Consider the following 6000-nt stretch of genomic DNA (forward strand, 5'->3'; position numbering starts at 1 on the left):
CCTACCATCACCAGGATCTCCCCAAGGCTGGTCCTAATCACTGGTGAGCAAGCTTCTTTTTGAGAAATGTATACTCCCATTCATGGCCACAGTATTGGAGTCCTCAGAGCAGTCAGGATCTCCCCAGGATTCCAGCCAAATGTCCACCCATGACCTGGCTGGGGAAGCCTTGAGAAAGAAACCTGACCCACTTCTGGAGGTCCTAGGCCCATCACAGCCCTAGACTAGGCAGGCTGCAATGAGCTGAAAGCAGTTGGGTTATTTTTATGTCAAAGAGCAAAATATCAAAAAGGAAGTTGAGAGCACTCCACTCTTCACTATCCAAGTCACACCCAAGCTTACCTGATATCCTGTGACAATTTGCCTTGCACCAAGAAGAAAACAAACTCCCAGCAGCTAGCAAAAAATAATAAAATGAAATAAAATATTTTAACAAATAAAACTATACTAGTATTTGTAAAAATGTTTAGATACAAGCTAAAGTGTTACCAAATTCATTGTAGCTTTTTGCTATCATACATTTCACTCAAAACTGAAAAAAGAACAGCCATTGTCATAACACAATATCAAAATGCTTTTGTCCTTATATCAAACTGGAAAAAGTTGAGTCCCACTGCTTTAAAAGTTCTAAAACTGGAAATGATCATTGCCCCTTTAACCTTTCCCTATGCCAGCATATGATCATGTGAGAATCATTTGGGCCGCTTCATTCTCATGAGGCTGCTCTGTGGCCTATCCACCTTATGCTGGAGCTTGTCTTAAATAAAGTACTGAGGAAAGGAAGAGATGGTGGCTTGAAGGAGATATTTTCCCTTAAAAGATTCTGCTGCCACATCCTTCCTGCTCAGCTTCCACCCAGATCACTGGTCTGGTTCACAGGGTATCCCACCTTCTCTCTAGAACATAAAAACACCCTGTCATATGTCTTGGGTTGGAGACTCACCTTGGCAAGGAACTATTTTCTGCCAACCAGTCAAGAGCTATAAGTATAAAGTATCTGGGGAAAAATATTATTTTCCCTCATTTCACATTCTCAAAAGAGCAAGGTAATGTTTTTCCTGTAGAGACAATATTCTCCCTATTTTATTGTTTCTAGATGATTTGGAATTACATAGATTTTTGTCTCAAATCTTGACTGTCACTTACTAGTTGCATGAGCTCAAGCCTTATTTTCCCCATCTGTAAAAATGGGAGATATATATATATATACACTTATGATGAAGGATGTGAATTATTTATCTTTATATCATCAAATATATAATAAATACTCAGTAAAGTGTTGAGCACATGAAAGTAGAATAAACACACATATTCCTACATCCCAGCCAAGCTATACCATGCTTTTTTTAAAGTTGTAATAATGAGACCTTGAGTGGCAAATATGGCTGGGGTGGTTTTGAGTGATCCAGAGAAGACGTTCTTTTAGGCCAAAAACCTCCAGCTATTCTGTTCTTGATATACATCTCAAAGAGTTTCATACACAGATCCAAGGGAACGTGTACAAGGATATGCATTGCAGCATTATATGTGGTGCATATATACATCTTGATATACATCTCAAAGAGTTTCATACACAGATCCAAGGGAACGTGTACAAGGATGTGCATTGCAGCATTATATGTGGTGCATATATGTTCCAGAGTTGGAACAACCTGGTTGTCTATCAAATAATAATGTGGTAGATAAACTCCAGGGCTGTAGCTGTTAGAAACAACAGATTCAGTATACACCTGGCAACACATGAATGTATCTCACAACCATGGTGCTTAGGGACAATAAGTAAAACACAAACCCATTTACATATAGTCATGCAAAGCAGCAACACTCATTTTGCAAGAAAAGCACACTAACAAAAGATTAGCAATTAAAGCATTAGAGAATTTCACTACAGGATAGAGAAAAATGATTAACTGGAATGGAGATAAAAGGAAATAGATAAAGAAGGAAGAGCGGGGGAAGAAAGAAAGAAGGGAGGTAGGGAGGGAAGGAGATCCTTTGCTCTCAACAATGATTATTATGTGCCATGAACTGTGGACTGAAGGGTATAGTTAATTGTTGCCTCTGCATTTAGGTCAGAAAAGAAGAAAGAAAGAAAAAGAAAGTAAGCCTGTGGAAGTAGTTCTCAAATGTTTTCCCTTCCCTCACAGAGGTCCAATAGACTTCTATCAGGACCCTGATCCTCCAGGGCCTGGAAGAGAGGAGAACAGGAGGAAGGTGCGGGTTCCAGGGTTCTAGAGCAGAGATTCTCAACATTGTTGTCTGAGAACCACCTGTATCAGGTCCACTGGAGGCTCTGGTTTATGTGCAGGTTAATGAGTGCCATCCCAAACCTACAAATCAGAACCTCTGGAGGAGAGGCCTGGGAATGCATTTTGACAAACTCCTTAGAAGATTATCTGTCACCTGAAGTTTGAGGACTACTGCTTTAGAAGTATACCCCATTCATCTACTTAAATAAGACTGAGTCTTTTCTAAAGCTGAATTCAGATACATGGTTTTTTGCCCATTTTTTGCTTTTATTATTATTTTTCATTGACCGAATAATTGCACATATTAATGGAGTTCAGTGTAATATTTCAATACATGTATACAATGTATAATGATCAAATCAGGCAAATTACCATATTCATCATTTTAAACACCTATCATTCCTTTGTGTTGGGAACATTCAAAATCTGCTCTTCTAGGTATTTAAAAATATACAGTAAATTATTATTAATTATATTCGCTACAGAACACTAGTGCTACAGCGCTATAGAACGCTTGAACTTATTCATTCTATATAGCCATAATTGCTTTCTGTTAACCAACCTCTGGCTATGTGCCCCACGCCCCTTCCCTAGTAACCACAATTCTACTCTCTACTTCTCTGAAATCAACTTTTTTAGCTCCCACATATGAGTGAGAACATGCGGTACTTGTCTTTCTGTGCCTGGCTTATTTCACTTAACATAATGTCCCCCAAGCACATCCATGTTGCCAGATACATTTTTATAAACTGATTTGTGTTGCCTAGCTTCAGGCTGTGAACCTCTCAAGTGAGTAGTCATAGAAGCCATCTCCTTTCATTTTTTAACTTATCTGTGTCAGGCAAGATGGAAAAAAGAGGAAAAATCAGGCTTCTTAATCAGATGTTATAAAAACAGTGTGTCATTCCTTTATACACAAACGTAAAAAGCAAATTCAAGAAATTAGTTTGCATTGGCACTTCTTGGGCACTTTAAATCACTTGACAATGGGAATAGAACATTAGTGAGCTGGTATCTGCTATAATTACACCTACTGTTGCATGTTATTTCTTCTTCCATGGAACATATGGCAACTTTCCAGAAACCTTTGTTCTGTTAGTATACTGTAATATTCTTCAATGCAGAGGGAAAGAGTATTTTTAAATTTTTTCCCTTTCCTTTGAAATTATTTCCCATGCCTTTCATGGACCTTGGTAATGTTCCAAAACTTTTCTAATCAATATAACATTGTAAGCTGTCAGAATGGATTTTCTTCGCTAGAATTTATATGGCACTACACATTTAATATCTGTTCTACATAAATCGTTTTTTGGTATTATTTTCTTGTTTCTTGAGAGTCTTTTTTTTCAGACCTATTGAATTATCTCCAATTTTAAAGGCTTTATTAAAGTAGCTCTATAGTTCCATTTCCAGAAACACTAAACAGCAAAATCTTTTTGACAATTTGCTATCATGTTACTTGGAGATTGAGACTCATTCCATTTGCAAAGTGTCTAAAAAGAGGGTATTAGACATTTGAGGAGGATGAACTGCTTTGATCAAACTGGTTAGTACATTCAGTCATATAACCAGTGAATTCTGGTAGCAAGCTTGATGATTGGGGAATTGTTTTTTGTTCCTTTAGTATATTGAGTGGCTGTCTTAATGAATTTATGAAAACACTGGGGTTTTTTTGGTTGCTTGTTTTTTGTTATTGCCTCATTGTAGTCCATAACCATAAAAATAACCTCTTATTGAATACAAAAATAAAGCTTAATATTGAACAGTAATAGCAACTCAATAATAAAGCAAATTAAAATGGAAAAAATCTACCTCCATATGTACCAAATAAAATATTATTCTTTGTATAATGTCTTCTTAGCTGTGCAATTACAATTATGATTCAAGTTCTATACTGTGATATTTCAGCATTATAATAGTTTTGTGTTTTATTGGTTGTTTTTTCAAGAACATACGTTGAAAAACATATGCAGAATTACATATATTATTTGCATTTATTAATACCCACCAACCAGTGGGAAGATGTGGTAATGCATATGTACTGGAGTTTAAACCACTTACCTTTGTGCTATTCCTGTATTGTAATATGGAAAGGAAAAAAAAGGAAATAAACGTTAAAGACTATGTGATGGACTAAGAATAATAGAGATCAGCCAGGTCAGTGCTCATGAGTGAGTGAAAATATTGGTTATTTTGCAAGATGATTCTTTCTGTTAATTTGTTTCTAGGGCTAAATGGCACTATGTAAATACATCGAAGTTAGAATGCTGACAGAGTGAAAATGTTTTGCTTTCTGAGAATGCCACAGACTATTTCTGAAACATTTAAACTTTGGCATTCACTAAATACATTTTCCAAGCACCTTTCCTCTATTTCAAAATATGACTACATATAGTCCATATGTTTCTGATTCATTTGCAACTAATTTATCAAAATTGGCAAGACCTATTTGCTAACCACAAGGTCTAGGAAGCCAGTTTTTTATGTGTGTGTTTTTTTAAAGGTATTCTTAAATTTTCCATTTGGACCACTCAGTTAATTCAGAGGAGATTCAAACTCTGATTATGAGAGTTTCTTAAAAAACAGAGAAGCTGTTGAGTGTTTCCTTTCACTGTATTTTTTCTATCTGATCTATTTTGCCAACCTGAGATACCCTTTTTTCCTTTGGATGCCCTGTTCTCAAGGTAAGTGGAACATGTTCATTGATAATATTTGTAATAAAAAATTCAAAAAATATTTATTCAGGATAATGCTTCCATTCCCCATGGATCTTATATTCTAACAGAAAAAAGTTATTATTAATAGAAGTCAACTGGCCGGGCACGGTGGCAGACGCCTGTAATCCCAGAACTTTGGGATGCCGAGGCGGGTGGATCCCTTGAGGTCAGGAGTTCAAGACCAGCCTGATCAACATGGCGAAACCCCATCTCTACTAAAAATACAAAATTAGCTGGGCATGGTGGTGCATGACTGTAATCCCAGCTACTTGGGATGCTGAGGCAGGAGTTTCGCTTGAACCTAGGAGGTGGAGGTTGCAGTGAGCCAAGATCATGCCATTGCACTCCAGTGTGGGCAACAAGAGCAAAACTCCATCTTGAAAAAAAAAAAAAAAACAGGAAAAAAAATAGAAGTCAACTGTATAATACATTCAGTGCATTTACTTTTAGTTTCTTTCATACTTAACTGACACTGTGTTACAGGACACATGTCTTTTAGTTAAACTTTCCCCTGAAGACCCAATACAGAGACCGAACCTGCACGTTAGCAATTAAACAGTTGAATATCTACACATCAATCTATCTGTTAATCAGTTAAATATTGCAGTTGTATTTCTCATATTATCCAATCTCCCAAATGTACCTAATCATAAACTTACCTGGGCATTTATTTAACACACAGAGTCCTAGGTCCCTGCTCTGGAGGCTGGGGACTGTGTACGTTTAAATAATACCTCAAAGTGATTCTTAGCAATCTGGGACCCATAGACACTGTGCTGACTAATTATGCTTTCTGTTACCCAGAGTTCTCATATGACCCTGATTTCAGGTCATTTTCATCTTTTCAACAATGATAATGTTTTCAATGTGCAATTATATGTGACAATATTTAAACATCATAAGACCTTTACTACTAATATATTTACCAACAGAAAAATTTTCTGTCAGACTACTTGTCATAATTTTTCCTTCAGAAAAAGGATCTTTATAATATTAAGTGTGGTCTCTTTCCTTAAGAAGATTGAATGTGCTGT

This window comes from Pongo abelii, chromosome 4 (assembly GCF_028885655.2).
Source record: "Pongo abelii isolate AG06213 chromosome 4, NHGRI_mPonAbe1-v2.0_pri, whole genome shotgun sequence".
Classification (NCBI taxonomy): Eukaryota; Metazoa; Chordata; class Mammalia; order Primates; family Hominidae; genus Pongo; species Pongo abelii.